Source organism: Lissotriton helveticus, chromosome 3_1 (assembly GCF_964261635.1).
Source record: "Lissotriton helveticus chromosome 3_1, aLisHel1.1, whole genome shotgun sequence".
NCBI lineage: Eukaryota > Metazoa > Chordata > Amphibia > Caudata > Salamandridae > Lissotriton > Lissotriton helveticus.
The window spans coordinates 2,022,572,977-2,022,590,473 of NC_136061.1; the positions used below are offsets into that span (position 1 = coordinate 2,022,572,977).

The window sequence follows — 17,497 nt, forward strand, 5'->3', positions numbered from 1 at the left end:
TGCAACCATGAGTTTCTGTTTGGAAAACAAGCACTGAAAGTGCCAGAGGCACGTAAGAGGAACATTTGGTTGGACATCCAGCAGAAGGTAAATTCAGTTGGAGTGACAACACCTACCATCGAGGAGTTGCGCAAAAGATGGTATGCTATGCGCCTCCGGTCCAAGGAAAAACTAGCGGCAAGATTGAAGGAGTCGAGCAAGAAAGGAGGTGGAACATCAACTGCTGAGCAGCCAACTCCACTTGAGGAGCTTGTTGAGGCCACTCTCTTGCCTAAGAGTGTGAGTGGTGTTGCGCAGATTGACAGCTCTGAGCCTTCACAAACAGCAGCAGGTAAGATGCATGTTTGTTTGTAAGTGAAGTTGTGGGACATGCATGTGCTTTAAGTTAGTACAAGTACACAGTGGGATTTTCTTAAGACCAGGTACACTGAGTCACAGACAGTGAGCAATGCATTATGGGAGTTGTAGTTACATTTCAACATGTTATTTTTTACATAATAGAAAAAACAGAATGACATTTTGTTTTTTAAATTTAGATTGAAATACACTACAAAATATGTTTTATCAAAGTAGGAACACTTTATTAAGCTCATAAAGTAATCCAGACAACAAACTCATATGTCTCTATCTACATCCACAGCACAGGCAGGACATTCCAGGGAGGAAAGTGATGGCAATCAATCGCCTCTTCAAGATGTTTGTGCTGTTGAAGACAGTATAAGTGATGAAATTGAGTCCACTCCCATTGTCAGGAAAAAACGTACACATGTGGCCCCTCTGCCTCCTTTTCAAGATGATGACATTGAAGCTGGTGGTACGAGTGAGAGTGTACAGGAAACAGTTGATCCTCCAGTACCTGTAGAGCAATCACAGGCACAGAGAAGGTCACGTGCATATACTATGGAAAGGTCAAGGAGCAGCAGAGGTGGAGAAGAGGACAATCCTACTGTATTTGCAGGATTAGAACAGGACATGTTACATGTGCAGCACCAACAGCACAAGGTCCTACGCTCTATAAATAGGCAGCTGTGCAAATTAAACAAGCATAATGCAGGCATGGGAGATGGGATGAGAGCAATGGCTTCATCAATGGATAGACTATGTTTGGCCCTTGAACGCACTGAGGAATCACGCAACAGGGCAGCTCACCGTGCCCATGTCAGGATGTATGGCTACACCAAAGCCATAAACAGATTGTGCACTGTTACTTCTAATTTTACAAGGCGTAGTATTACTATGCAGAGAGAGGTCAGTAAGTGCACAAAGAGTGTAGCCAAAGGTTTAGACAAAGTAACATCTGCTGTTGAACTACTCCAGACAGCAAACTCTGGCGCAAGTGCACTGTTTGAATCAGCTGACACTGAGGAAACCTCCAGTAGGAGTAGCAGTAATCCCACTCCTACATCAGATGTAACACAGCGCAGGAGTGGAAGGAATGCCGGACATTCTTCATCCAATAGAAGCATGGAATCTGTGCAGCGCTCTACTCAAAGCCGCCAGCGCAAAAAATGACTTTTTTCATATCTTGATTTTGTTGCTACTCATTTACCCTTTTATTTTGCAATGAAAATGTAGCTTTGCCTTTGCATTAACAGGTCATGTAGCACTACATTAGTAGCTTCAATGTTTGTGAATTAAAAACATTCAATACTGAAACCACATACATGTTTGTGATTCATTGTCTTACCTAAGAGTAATTGCGTGTTATCTCACTACGTCTCTGACATCCAGGAGCAGCTCCCACTCCTGCTGTAGCTCTTCTAGGTGGAGGTATTTCATCATCATCAGATGTATCTGAGTCACTCATTTCAATTTCAGTCCCTTTTCTCGTGGCCATGTTATGTAGCATGGCACAGCTACTTACAATTTTACAGCACGTTGCAGGATTGTATTGTAAAGCACCACCACTTTTGTGAATGCAACCAAAACGGCTTTTCAAAATTCCAAAAGTCCTTTCAATGACACCACGGGTTGAACGGTGTGCCTTATTACATCTCCTTTCATGTACATTTGATGGATTCAAATATGGTGTCAGAATGAAATCACGCACAGCATAGGCACTATCACCTGCATGATGAGAGAGAAAGAAAGAGTGTGTGCTTCACATCAAAGGAAAATTGTTGTTAGTAAGAATGTGAAATAGTGGTACATTTACCTAGTAGATAACCCTCTCCAAACTGGCCAGCACTCAAACGTCTATGTAGTCCACTATGCTGAAAGATATAGGAATCATGAGTGCTCCCTGGGTACTGAGCCACAATATCAGTGATAATGTACTTTGCATTGCACACCATTTGAATGTTGATGGAATGATAACATTTTCTATTTCTGTACACATATTCTGTGGCAGCCGGTGGAGTGATGGCAATATGGGTTCCATCTATGCAACCAATCACATGTGGAAAACGTGCGATTTGATAAAAATCCAGTTTAGTCTCTTGTATGGCTTGTTGGGTGTTGGAGAGGTAAATGTGATGTTGTAGCCTGTTCATCATTGCATGCAGAAAAACCTTAAAAAAGCGTGACAGGGCACTCTGAGACACCCCTCCAACCTCTGCAATGACCCTTTCAAAAGAACCAGAAGCCAAAAGGTGCAGTGAGCACAATACCTGCACATGCGTAGGAATTGATTGGGTCCTGGCTGTTTGATGTTCCAGAAAGTGTTTCAATTCATCAATGAGGTCCAAAATGGTGTGTGGGTCAAGTCTGTATTTTTCAAAGATGTCCTCTTCTGTCTGCTGGAACAGCGTAATACGCAGTCTGAAGATTCTCTCCTGCCTCTGTCTCCTCTGTGCAAGGGCTTGGATACGCAGCCTCCTAGCTATCAGGTAAAGTCCCGCCATTTTGAAAGTTAAAATTGCATTGTGGGTTTCTTTTATACTTTCAAATTGGTTACCACCTGCTTGTAGTTAGTGTTAATTGCGATTTCTTAATTTGCGAATTTCATGTTTTCACAATTTGCGAATTTTTCATACATCTCTTTGCGATTTCTTATTTTGCGATTTCTTGTTTGCGAAATTCGCTAATGTTAAACCATGCAAAATAAGAAATCGCAAAGAAATTCGCAGAATTTGTACTTTCGCAAATTAAGTAATCGCAAAAATAGCGATTACTTATTTTGCGATGCGATTTCTTACATACATCTCATATTCCTATTTTTTAGTCGCAAACGCCATTTTTTGCGATTCGCAGCATTTGCGACTAGAAAATAGCTTGATACATCTACCCCTTAGTTTTGCAGTCCATTACTCTGGATAAGCCAGCAATGATTGGACTGGGATTGTGCGCTGAAGTGGGGCAATATAGAAAAACAACAATGTCTCAAACGGTATTATTGAGAGAACTAATTAGCAAGTATGAGCACGACATTACAAAGGAAGTGAAATAGGAGGACTCGTAGTTTGTTTAAATGTGCTCGAGGCATCATATATTTTGAAAGATAAGAGACAACAATGGTTGTGGAAACAATTGGGAACATTTGTATTAGCACTCTAAGCAATTATTGCAGGGGCAACCTGAAGACTTTGTGCACCCAAGTGATCGTGACACTCAAAGGTGAACAGCACAGGTGACAAGTGGAAAAAACAGCAAGGGCGCAATGTGAAAAGGTGACTGATATGTACAAAGATTTATGGTTCAGAAAAAAGATTATTTACATAGGTTAATCATATTTTTTAGACATTTTTGAAAGAACCATAGTAGAAGAGGCGCCACAAATCACGCTGGTATGTCGACTGCGTTTCGTTCCTAGTCAGATGGGATCATCATCAGGACCAGGTTGCCATTTGAAGGGGCCCTGTGGGGCAAGAGGAGCGAGCTAATTAAGAAAAGGCCAGTGTGGGCCAGGCTATGATTGCTGTAGCCAAAGGAAGTGGCTATGGATGGTGTTATGGATGGGGAGGCGCAGAATCACTAAGGCACAGGGTACCTGGCGGGGGAAGAGCCCGGAATGCTAGATCCTTCCAGTGAAGGAATGCGCAATTTTGTCGGATCCGGTATTGAAGGAATTTTGAGTTAGGATAGCCTGGAAGAGAAGGGGCGTATGAGTCCGAGTGAGGCAAGGACTGTGAGCGCTGGCTAAACAGCGTGTGGAAACCATGCTCCAAACGTACCCGGAAAGGAATGCGTGAGACAGAGGGTCAGCAAGAGCTGATGACAGGTCGGAGTCCCGATCCACTGTTGACCGGCTGAAGCGGGTGGTTGAGGAGCCGTCTAGTGGGCCTGCCCTGACCAAAGGAGAACAAGGGGGGGGGGGAGAGACCGGCATCCCAGGGGCAGGCCAGGTGTAGGAGGCATGGTAAAGTCATCCTCAGAGCGATTGGGCTTACCATAGAAAAGAGGAGTCAGTCCAGACGTAGAGTCAATCAGAGTCGATTTGGTTCCTGGAACGGAGTTGCGATCTCCAAGAGTCTGCCACATTTGTGATCGGCTGGAAAGGAATCCGAATTCACAGTGTGCGCCGGGTGTATATAAGGAAGTGATAGGAATCACAATTAGAGCGTGAAGTCATCACGCAAGGGGGCGTGACTGTCTGATGACACCACGGTTGCCAGGGGGAGTAGTCCAGCTGAAATAGAGTGTGTCATGCCACCGGGAGTGTCGAAGTCATCGCACATAGGGGACGTGTCCGGGGATGTGAGCCCGGTAGGCAAGGAGACCGGGCAAGCGCCACAGGCCAGCGCAATAGGGCAAGCTGTGAAGCAGGAAGGAAATGTTGGGGGGTAGTGATGGGATCGCGGGGTAAAAAAGGGGGGGGTGAAGAGGACATGGGTCGAACAATCAGTTGCTAAACATAGTACAATTATATACATGTTCAATCCAAGATTTTGAAGGTTCCATTTAATGGAAAAATTTGGGCACATAATACATATATGTTGGCACATAATACATGTTTAGTCCAAGGTTTACTGAATTGCATCTAGTGATCCATTTGCATTCACTACTGCGTGCTATCCATAGCCACTTCCTTTGGCTGCAGCACTCCTAGCCTGGCCCAGACTGACCTTTTCCTAATTAGCTCGCTCCTCTTGCCCCACAGGGCCCCTTCTCCTGGACGCATGCCTCTGGGATAGGGCTAGCCCCGCTGCCCTACCAGCATCCATACCTCAGCACCTTCCTCAGGTACGTTTCACCAGCCCACGTTCCTCGCGCTCCTGGTGTTTTCTCGTGCTCCCCCTCCCCTTGTCTCATTTTCCCCTTTTCCCCCCTTGTATAGCACCTTCAAATGGCAACTTGGTCCTGATGATGATCCCAACTGACTAGGATCGAAACGCTGTCGACATACCAGCGCAATTTGCTGTGCCCCTTCTACTATGGTTCTTTCAAAAATGTCTAAAAAATATGATTAATCTATGTAAATAATATTTTTCCTGAACCATAAATCGTTGTAAATATCAGTCACCTTTTCACATTGCGCCCTAGCTATTTCTTTCACTTGTCACCTGAGCCATTCACCTTTGAGTGTCACAAGCACTTGCGTGCAAAAAGTCTTCAGGTCTCCCCTGCAATAATTGCTTACAGTGCTAATACAACTGTTCCCAATTGTTTCCACAACCATTGCTGTCTTTTATCTTTTCAAATATCCATCTGATGCCTCGAGCCCATTTAAACAAACTACGAGTCTTCCTATTTCTCTTTCGTTGTAATGTCCTGTACATACTTGCTAATTAGTTCTCTCAATAATACCGGTTGAGACAATGTTGTTTTTCTATACTTCCTTACCCAGATCTCAACCTGGTCTATGGGTTTACTGCTGTTGTTTGTTGCTGAAGTGGGGCAATAAGCAGGAATTTGATCTTAAATGTTAGAATTACATTTTTCTGTGGTTTGACGTAAAAAGAGTATCTCGTCCCGGGAGGTGACATATAGAAATAGCTGCATGTCATGAGTGTGAAGATGCCAATATATGTTTGACTGTTTCAGCTGTGTGAATAGTGGCTCTAAGTACAAGTTAAAGAGATTGAATTGAGATTTGGGGGACTACCTTGCATAGGGGCTAAGGATCCTGTGGAGTTTTATTTGTCCGGAAGAATTTCATGGGTATGAGGGAAACCATCTTTGGACTGTGCTAATTATTCCCATTATTTCAGTGTGTTTAAGAGGTTCAAAGGCTGCTTATGAGTCCAGGAGAATAAACCAGAAAGTGTAGCATTTCATCAACAATTTTGAAGAACAGCAGGTTCTGTGCTCCATCCCTACCTAAAAACAAAATGTCGTTCATTGACTAATTCTGGTAGGATCTGGGTGATCTGTTCTCTGTAATCTCGCCTTGAGCCAATGAAGAGTTCCTTATTCGTATCAGTAGTGGGTGATATTTGTGATGATCTCTTTTATCATTGAGTAAAGAATTGGAACCTCGACAAAGAAGGAGCTTAGATTCACTCTGAGCACCCTGGCCTTGGACAAGGCATAGGGTTGACAAATCTGCACAAACAAGGGTACGTTGGGACACAAATACGCCATTGTACAAGGCATAGGGATAACAATCCTCCCAAACAAGGGTGAGTGCACAGTCTTGTGCTACAAGTCAGGACATTACGTGCACGGTGGAGAATCTCTGGAGTAGTTGTATTCACTGCAAGTCATGATAGAGGTGCATTGAAAGCCTACAGAGCAGTGTATGGGGTGCCATCAGGTGGCCAGGACCACTACAGGCTGCAGTTTCTTACAGCAAAACATCGACCCAGGTAATTATTTCTTTACAAATTAAGCGCTGGGTTTTCCGTCTCTGTCCTCCAGGAAGGCCTTAGCGCATGAGGAAGGACAGTCCACAGCCAACCTCTATTTACCCATGGGAAGAGCGATTCTTTGCCCTTACCACTCTGCGAAACGGGTGGGTAATTTATCTCTTTCTAAAAAAAAACACAACCAACAAGATGTCCTTGCATATCTGAGAGATGCCCTGCTGCCCTGTTCGACTCTGCAGACCGAACGGAAGGATTGCTTCTAGCTGTCACAGCCCTCCATCAGCCTCATTTTTGCGAGAGTGACGGAAGGCAACCCTATTATGAAACTGCAATACTTTTAAAGAAAGAGGACACGTCCCATGGACTGTAGGCAGAGTTAGGTGGATACAACCTTGTTTGAAACCTAGCACCCCATCAGTAAAGAATGTGGCAGGCTTAAAGTTACATTGGTGTAAAAAGAAATCCACATTTGGTGCAATTTCGCCAAGCAGGGGAAGTTATTAACCTCATCGCTGCGGCGGCTATTCCGCCGCAGCGCTAAGGGGGCGGGGGGGCCGCGCGGCACGCCCATGCTGGTGACGGAACCGCTCCGTCACCAGCCGCGGTTGAGCTGTGCTCATGACAGAGCGGTTCCGTCATGGCCCCGCCCGCTTAATAGAACGCGCCGCGCAGGTGCGAAATCAGCGGCGTGCAGGTGCATCGGGCAGCCATGACGGAACCGTTCCGTCATCAGCACAGTGCCACCGCGGCTGATGACGGAGCGGTTCCGTCATCAGCACGGAAAGGGTTAAATCTGAAAAAAGGATTTCCCGAAAATGTGTTGATTCTACCTTAACTGCAGAAGTATGAATGCTGCATGTTATGGATCAGGAGGTGTGTCGCTACATTCCTTACTCCTTAGGAAAGTGAAACAGGTGGAGCAATGGCAGATTGACTGCAACTGTGCTGAGGACCCATGAGGACCCATCAGGCTGGCAGATGTCAGTCCCGGTGCCGTGGTCGCAAAAAAATTCTGTGACATGACTTGAGGCTTCCGTTGTTGTATTTGCATTGGCCGCAGGGTCTGGTGAAAGTAGTGCACAGCAGAGGTTGGCTGCCTGCATACATTGAAATCTGAAAGGTGTGTATAATTGAACAAGCTCAAAAAATCACTTTCAAAACCCACAGTTGAAGTACAATTATAGTATTAAATTAAACCCAAACCGAAAAAAACACTAACATTTATCAGTGGTTAGTTCTGCTTGACAGCCATGCAAATCATTACTTGCACACCAAACTGAATGTTTATTAACTCACAAAATATATAGAAACAGGTGACAACACATAAAATAACTGCATCGTTAAATAACACTTGCCTAAACCCATACATAATACCATATCATTGCATTAGCAGTCTTTATGGTAAATTAATAGGTTATTTCACCTTATGTAGGTAGACCTTAAAGCTAAGCCAGATAAAAACGATATATACATTACACATGGTTGTACATATAAAAGTACATTACTGTATGGTGTATTAACTAATGTTCAGTCTACTCAATTGCTAATGTTTGCAGCAAATGACACTAGAAATGAAGGTATCTTTTTACCAGGGTATATCTATTATGGTTGTGAAATTCTGGAGTGTTAATTGAGGGGAGAGCATGGTATAAAACTACTACAAGGTTAAAAAAACAGTGCCCTTGTTTACTAAAGTACAAAATATATCTTCAGCAAGAAAAGCTGAGTTTCAACCCTGGTAGCAATGACACAAAGCAGAAGGCTTTAACCCAGAGAAAGTTGTGTTAGTTCCAATTCAAGAAATCTTTATTCGGTATAGCAAAGATACACCATAAAATACAACAATTCAGACATGAATTAAAAACAAGTAAAATCCATAGGAAGACTAAAACAACAAAGTATTAGTTCTCATAGCATTTCGTGTATAACCAGCAAAAATGCTACAAGGAGAGATGTGAAAAAGTCCTTACTTGAGAGGACGTTTGTTTCCTGGATTTTCTCCCCGATCTGTACAGCTGCCACATACGACTGCCTGCTCCAACATTGGTAGCTCACCACCGCTTCTCACTTCTGTATTTTCAGTCGTGCTCGTTTTGAAGACACGGTTTTGCTGGTGCTAGTTATTTAATAGCTGTCCTGTGTGCTTTAGATCCCTCCTCTCCTAGGCTGACTCAGCCTCCTCCTCCTCTATGCTTCTTATTTGAAGGTGCGCGCTCGTCTTCTTGGATGCTTCCTCCTGCCCCCTGCTTATTGTTGACGGGAATGTGCCTTTTAAGAACGTTCGAGAAGGGCCTGCACACAGCTGCCACTCGCTCGTCTCCTTGGTCTCCTACCAGTATGTCCAGCATAAAGATCTGCTCTGGCTCACGTTGCTCAAGTGGGTGGTGCAGTAGAATCCTTCCAAATGGGGCGTCTTCTGTGCAGCTGTTGTGCAGGAGCGATTTATCAGTCTGCTCCCTGATCACATAACATCCAGCTGTCTCATGTCACCCCTTCACTGCATCTGCATGCTCTCTTCGCCATCACTGCTGAAGTAACCCACGACAACTTTGCTTCAATACTTCCTCCATCTACACCTCCCTAAACACTCTTCCTCCCGAGTTTGAATTTGTTTCTAAAGGCATGTTCTTCCCAGCTTATCTTGGTGCTGTCTGTTCTCGAATTCTTGTTTGCCTCATTCTGCAACATTATTATGCTTTATACAAGTATCTCTGAGAGCAGAACATGCTGGCTCAGTACAATGATCCTCTCCCAGAGCTCTGAACGTCCCAGTCTGCCCGTGAATCTCTCATAGGTCCTAGAACGCCTCAGCTCTGCGTGAGACCCTCCCAGAACACGCTGTTGCGATGTGCATCGACAGATCACGGAAACTCCCTGCGCTGTCTGTTAGCCTCTTGTATGGCTCAGAGTTAATCAATCAATCAATCAATCATAGCACTTGTATAGCGCACTACTCACCCGAAAGGGTCTCAAGGCGCTTGGGGGAAGGGGTCCGCTATTGCTAGAACAGCCAGGTCTTGAGTTGCTTCCTGAAGGCGAGATGGTCCTGGGTCAGTCGAAGGTGGATGGGGAGGGAGTTCCATGTCTTGGCCGCCAGGTAGGAGAAGGATCTTCCTCCGGTGGTGGCTCTTCGGATGCGTGGTACGGCGGCGAGGGCGAGGCTGGTAGAACGTAGCTGGCGGGTGGGCGTGTAGAAGGTCAGGCGGTCGTTGAGGTACTTGGGGCCCAAGTCGTGGAGAGACTTGTGTGCGTGGGTGAGGAGCCTGAATGTGATCCTCTTGTTGACGGGGAGCCAGTGCAGGTCTCTCAGGTGGCCGGAGATGTGGCTGCATCGGGGGATGTCCAGGATGAGTCGGGCGGAGGCGTTCTGGATGCGTTGGAGTCTTTTCTGTAGCTTGGCTGTGGTTCCGGCGTAGAGGGTGTTCCCGTAGTCCAGTCGGCTGGTGACGAGTGCCTGGGTGACCGTCTTCCTGGTTTCGGTCGGGATCCATCTGAAGATCTTGCGGAGCATGCGAAGGGTGTGAAAGCAGGATGACGAGACGGCGTTGACTTGTCTGGTCATCGAGAGGGAGGAGTCCAGGATGAAGCCCAGGTTGCGTGCGTGGTCTGTTGGCTTGGGAGCAGTGCCCAGGGCGGCGGGCCACCAGGAGTCGTCCCAGGCGGAGGGCGATGGTCCCAGGATGAGGACTTCCGTCTTGTCTGAGTTCAGTTTCAGGCTGCTGTTCTTCATCCACTCGGCGACGTCTTTCATCCCTTCGTGTAGGCAGGTTCTGGCGGTGTCTGGGTCTCTTGTGAGGGAGAGGATCAGCTGGGTGTCGTCGGCGTAGGTGATGATGTTGAGGTTGTGTTGGCGTGCGATGGCTGCAAGAGGTCTCATGTAGACGTTGAAGAGGGTCGGGCTGAGTGATGATCCTTGCGGAACTCCGCAGATGACTTCGGTGGCCTCGGATCGAAACGGGGGAGGCGGACTCTCTGTGTTCTTCCGGCGAGGAACGAGGAGATCCACTCCAGTGCCTTCTCTTGGATGCCGATGTTGCTGAGGCGTTGAACTAGGGTGCGGTGGCAGACAGTGTCGAACGCTGCGGAGAGGTCCAGGAGGATGAGTGCCGCTGTTTCCCCGTTGTCGAGCAGGGCTCGGATGTTGTCGGTGGCTGCGATGAGGGCGGTCTCGGTGCTGTGGTTGGCTCTGAAACCGGACTGCGAGGGGTCGAGGGATCCGTTCGTCTCGAGGAAGGCGGCAAGCTGTCTGTTGACGATCTTCTCGATGACTTTGGCAGGAAAAGGGAGGAGCGAGATGGGGCGGAAGTTCTTGAGGTCCGTGGGGTCCGCTGTTGGTTTCTTTAGTAGGGCGCTGAGCTCGGCATGCTTCCAGCTCTCCGGGAAGGTGGCGGTGTTGAAGGAGGTGTTGATGATGTTCCGGAGTTGGGGTGCGATGGTTGAGTCGGCCTTGTTGAAGACGTGGTGGGGGCAGGGGTCGGTTGGAGATCCGGAGTGGATTGTGTTCAACGTGCGCGCTGTGTCTGCGGTGCTGACCGGGGTCCAGGTGCGGAGGGTGGCGGTGGGGTGCGATGGTTCGATGGTTGGGTGCGTGGGTGGTGCGCCGAAGCTGTTGTGGATGTCGATGATCTTGTGGTGGAAGAACGAGGCGAGAGAGTCGCAGAGGTCTTGTGAAGGAGTGATGTCGTTGTTGCTGGTGCTGGGGTTGGAGAACTCCTTGACGATGCTGAAGAGTTCCTTGCTGTCGTGGGCGTTGCTGTCCAGTCGTTCCTTCAGTGACTTCTTCTTGGTGGTGCGGATGAGCTGGTGGTGCATAGATTCAGCTCTGGTCCTAAGTCTCTCTCTTGCCTCAGAACTCCCCACCTCCCTTAATGAGCCCCTCAATGCCCCAGGAAAACCCCGATATGTTAGTGTGCATCTTGCAGCCTCCAGTAGTTCCCAGTTCTGCAACACGCGACTTGTAGGCCACCCCCTCACGAAAGACTCACAACAATCGTTTGAAATGCAATAGATCTCGCATTTATGCGAGTTTGAGCGATTGGCGTTGTAAATGACAATGCCTATTTTTGTTTTGTTTTTTAAAACCTAAGTAAACGGCATTGTCATTTACAATGCCAATAGCTTAAATTTGAGTAAATAGGAGACCTATTGCGTTGCAAATGCTTGTATTTTCATGTAACAAACAGTCCTGACCGCATGGATGCCAGTCCGCCTTGTGAGAATGACCAGCGATGGACTTCTACACTGATGTTAAATACACATATGATACATATGTGCAGACACACACAACAATACAGTATTTGTTACCTTTATTGAGCTATGAGCTATGAAATGGGGATCCTCAAGTGCTTTGTTCACCCTGTCCTCCACCAAGGACAGTTATCAATATCACATTTCTCAAAGTAGAACAGTTTGTATGGTTCGTCTCATTCAGTATTTTTGCTGTGTATCTGTAAAATGTGGGCATTTGCTTCACCGGAGACTCTACAGGCTCTCCTCGGCCAATTAACACCTTAAGCAGAGCGGCAAGTGTCCTTCTTGATTAAAAGGCACAGAACTTCTCTAACCTCAAGGAAACCTAACCACGGCAGGTTTATATAAAATATGAAACTGTTTGCGCTATTCAGCTGTATAAAAATGTATTTTGCTTGTGCAGTCACATTCTGGCCTTTATTACTTTAAAGCAATAATCACTTTTACTCATATATCTTCAAAAACACTTTTTGATACTGTCATTGAGTTATTCATAATATCTTTTTAATTATATATAAGGTAACAGCGGCCATAGGCCATAGGCGCAGCTTTCCCGCCACCCCCCTCGCCCACACACACACTCCTGATGGTGGGCGGTGCTGAATCCACACTTTTAGTAGGACCTGCCCATGTTTGCCAGATAGTGCTGTTTTCAGTTTGTTTTCCAAGTTTCCTGCTCTTTCAGGAAACCAAAGGTGCTGCTGAAATGCTGTCTCTACTCTCTACCCTCTCCTGCTCTCACCCCGTGCTTCCGGTACCCTCTGCCTGTCCAGCTCTATGCCACAGCACCCTGCTCCCTGTCTCTAATCTCTTCCCCCACCCCACCTCTCACCCCATGTTTCCAATACCTTGTGCCTGCTTAACTCTGCCAAGGCACACTGCCTCTACTCTCTGCACCCCCTCTCAGTTTTTAGTTATGTTTTGTATTATTATATGTGAATGTTTTAACACTTTTATTAGAATTTTCACGTACTATAATATAAAACATAACTAAAAACTTATAAAATCCAGAAAGCGAGACCTGTTAGCTGTGCCGATGCTTGTTTACTATTAGCATGTCAGAATTAGGGCACCTGTTTCAGTGTCCCCTGTTCCAGTGACAGTTTGATTTTCCTCTGTCATTTCCTCAGTGAGATCATCTATTTGCCATTGTTCCTGTGTTAGTGCCCACTTGTTAGTATCCTAGTGCCAGTCTACTTTTGTCTCTGTACCATGCCAATGTCCCTATATCAAATCAATGTTAATGCTCTTGTGGCAGTGAAAAAGTGAAAGTTTTGGTACCTCGCTTATCAGGGAACCTGTGTCATTGGCAGTGCCCCTGTTTCAGTTTACTGGTATCAACATGAGCCCCCATGTTGGAAGGTCGTTTATTAGAATGTGTAGGTAGGTAACTACCACTAGTAATGAGGCCACAATCACAATATAAGGCCTAGTCATGGTCTCAATAAATTATTCCCTTGCCCAACCCTTGGTAGATGACTGCGAGCATGTAGGCTTAATAAGCAGGGCTGCCTGGAAGGGGGCAGGCTTGTGTACAGGGACAACAGGGGTCAGGAGTTTTAGGGCTCAGGGCAGGGGAAGGAGTTGGGGGTAGATTATTTGGGTTGGGGGTGGTTTGGCTGATGGGGTTGGGGCAGTTTGAAGGCTGAGGGTGCAGTTGGGCTGGGGCAGGTGTACTTGGGGTTAGGTTTTAGGGGGTGGGAACTTGTTTTAGGACTCAGTGAGGGGGCTAGGGTTGGAGTAGTTTTTAGGGGGATGAGTTGTAGGGCTCAGGGCAGGGCACAGGATAGGGGCAGTTTTAGACCCGGGATCCCTGGATGGCTGAGGTAGGTACCTTAGGCCAAGTAGGGACCCGCGTATCTTCAAGACAAATGTGTAAAGTATTCACAACCATGCTCACAATAATCCAATGATGACACCACAAATAGACTCCACACGAGTTTTATAAAACAAGTATAACCTTTATGTAAAAAGATATACGGTAAGACCACACAATATAAAACCAACATATGAGGTTGTGTAATATTTCTCCTGGCCGGTTTTTAGGCCAGCCAGCCCTTGTAAGTTCTGGCGAAGTCAATGAGCACTTCTAAATATTCTCCTGTACTCCTAATATCATGTCATACAGTTCGTAATGCTAGAATCAGGCACTTTTGCAAGGTAAAATAATGCAATGCGTAATACAATCACCAGATATGTCGTTCTGCGAAAATAAGGCAATGCATATACACTAATCAGGTAATTCGTTATGCAGGAATAATGCAATGCGTAATACGCTAATCAGGTAGTTCATTATGCAGAAACAAGGCAATGCGTCAATCTACAATCAGGTAGTTCGTTATACAGAAATGATGCAATGTGTAATGCGTCAGTCAGGTACTCCGTTCTGCAGAAATGGAATACTATGTAGTACACTCAGGCCCTGATCAGCGGGCCTTAGGCGGCCTCTCCGCCTCTTCTTCCGATCTGCAGTCAGCCTCTCACAGTTGCCCCAACACACCACGATGTAATCCCAAAGTGCAGCTCCGCACTCTGGCCCCTATACCGCCACTCCCTTGGCAATACGGGCCGTGATACGAGCCGAAGCAGAGGCTCACGCTGCCAACACAAGAGAGAGGCAAAGAGCATCTCCTTCTGAGCCCTTGCCCCGCACCAGGAGTCGACACACGTTACCTGGGGGGCGCAAACCCACTCTCCTCTCCTCGTCCAGCAGATGGGCCTCCAATGCAGCTGTGTGAAATGGCAACGGCGGCTCGGGCCGGAAATTCAGCTCCTCCGGGACTGCCGGTCCAGGCCGATTTACTTACGAAGATCTCAGGCTGCAAAAAAGCACATGCACACAGTGTCTCTGAGTCTTCCTTCACTCCGGGGACACAATCACTGGGCACTCCACACACAGGTCTCAGGCTGCATGAAGATCACGCACACAGCGTCGCTGAGACTCACTTTACTCTGGTGCACACAAATACCACAGCAAATGCTCACAAAATCTCCCGGTGCACAACGCACCCGCACACAGCGGCGATGAGACTCACTTGGATTCCGGTGCACACGATAACAAGGCAAACCCTCACAAAGTTCTCACAGTGCACAACGCACACGCTCATAGTGTCGATGAGACTCACTTGGATTCCGGTGCACACAAAACAAGGCAAATCCTCGCAAAGGTTGGAGACTCACTTGGATTTCGGTGCACACGATCACTGGACAATCCTCACATAGGGGTTCAGGCTGCACAAAGCACACGCACACAGTGTCGCTGATCCTTGCTTGGATTCCAGGTGACCACGATCACAGGCCGATCCTCCTGAAGGTCTCAGGCTACACAAAGCACACGCACACAGTGTCACTGAGACTCACTTGGACTCCAGGCACAGGCCAGGTCTTACGAGGGTCTCAGACTGCAACAGGCACTCTCCCACAGTGCCGCTGAGACTCTCCTGGAAACTTTTGTGCTCCTGTGTTTCCGAAAAGGGAACCAGCTCACCTCAGGCCCCTGGGGAGAAGTTACTTCAGGACACAGCACACAGCAAAGTCCTTCAAGTAAGGGGACACAGAACACACCAAAGTCCCTTTAGCCTTTCCTTGGTTACAACAGCAAATTGCAGGCCAGCCCCAGAACACACAGCAAGGGTCAGTCCTATCCGTCAGTCTATTCAGTTGTTTCTTCCTTGGCAAAGTCCTCTTCACCACAAAGTAGCTCCAGTCTTGTTCACACTTTATCAAGGCATTCTCCAAAGTTCAGGGGCTTCAGCTATCATAGTTATATCCCTCAATGGCTTTGAAGTCTTTGTATTTCAGGGAGCACTGACCTCTGTTCAAACCAGTTCTGGATGCCTTACTGCCAGTGACACCTTTCTTCCTTTGATTGGTGGGGGTCTGGATTCTCAATCATTCAGCAGGAGATGAGCCAATTATTTTATAGCAGCAACCCAGCCTCTTCACCTCTAGGGGCTTCTCCTCCCCTTACACTCCAGATGCAGGTCAGCCTGTTGCTGTCTCACCTCCTTCCCTGGGTCAGGACATTCCCCAGATCCTATTGCTTTCAAATCCAGACAGTCAATCCACAGCCAGGCAGAGACACACAGAAAGGTTAGAGCACAAAAACTCAGACACTTCTAAAAGAGTGGCTTCTGAACACACAATTCAAAGTCACCTTCATAAAAAGATGTGTTTTTACATTGTGAGTTCAGTCATACTAAACTTCACCTTTCCATCTTAAGCCTTTAGGAAGATCGGCTGGAAAACATATTAAGCAGCCTCCCCATTCTATCCTATGGGCAAGATGGCCTTTCAACAGTGAAAAACAAAAATGGAGATTATTTCACTGTCAAGACATGGCACACACCTTGGTACATGTCCTACCTTTCACATGCACTGCACCCTGCCCAGGGGGTACCGTGGACCTACCATAGGGGTGTCTGATGTGCCTAGAAAGGGAAGAGTATGGTTTGGCAAGTGAGTGCACTTGACACAACAACATGGAAGTTTAACAAAGTGTGTACAGGCCCAGCAATGGCAGGCCTGAGTTCCCTTTTTAAGGCTACTTGTGTGGGTGTCACAATCAGTGCTGCAGACCCACTAGTAGCAGTTGCATTACCAGCCCTGGCACACAGAGTGCACTTTACTAGGGACTTTACTTAGTAAGGAAAACTTACCAATCATGGACAACTAATTACCATTACACTTTATGCAGGGAGCACTTGCACTTTGACACTGTTTAGCAGTGGAAAAGTGTCCAAAGCATCTAAGTTGGCAACACCATGTCAGAAAAAAGGTCTAGGGGGAAAGCAAAAAGTTTAGGGACTTTAGCCAAAAAGGGCCAGTCCTACACAACCCCTCCCAGCCAAAAGCCAGGGTAGACCAATCAACTACCTTGATGGACTTACCTGCTTAGGGCGATAGAACACGGATGCAGGCCCGCTACCACAGGGGATTCTCTTAGTCACTACCCCATGGGCCAACTGTGCTGCTCCATGGGTACTTCCAGACAGTTGGGGCCTCTCTAGGGGTGCTGGCCCGTTGCCAACCCCCCACCTAGAGCGGTATCCCTGGAACACCCATCAGTCAGGACACCATTCCCAGTTATCCTGTCCTCGAGGTTAGATGTGGGTATACCCTGGTCACTCCTTTGGGACCCCGCCCCACTGGCTGCACACAGTCCCACAGGTTTTCCCACTGAGGGACACCTCCCTCGCTTAACCTTCCATTTAGATTTCTGTGCCTGCCATTTAGGAGTGGCACCTACAAACTTCAGGACTGGGGGGCTCTGATGACAGACGTCCTACGCCCTCCTGACACCAGGTGTTCTTCCTCTCACAGATGGCAAGTAGGCGTTAGGCCTCCCACTGGGTGCTCTTGCAAGGAACCCTCCAGTCTCTGGGGTGGGGTGGTGAACCCCTGGGGACGCTGCTCACACTCCCTCCCTCTCCTTTGAGACCGGGGCTAGCTCGCTTGCCACCCCCACTACTCTGGGACCTAACAGTTCAACTTCGCCTCTCTTCCCTCTCTAGGGCCCTTTCAGGCCTTTGGATCCATGACCAGGGGTCTGGCTCTTGTGC

General features: G+C 47.3%; 1 long non-coding RNA gene across 1 annotated transcript; it reads right to left on the minus strand.

Moving 5' to 3' along the window:
• Positions 1–706: 706 nt before the first annotated feature.
• LOC144825243 (uncharacterized) lies at positions 707–8,750 on the minus strand. The gene is made up of 4 exons (XR_013609349.1): positions 8,657–8,750; positions 2,156–2,213; positions 1,688–2,067; positions 707–856 (listed from the first exon to the last, which is right to left on the minus strand). It is a non-coding gene; the product is annotated as an uncharacterized LOC144825243 (long non-coding RNA).
• Between the last annotated feature and the right edge of the window lie 8,747 nt (positions 8,751–17,497).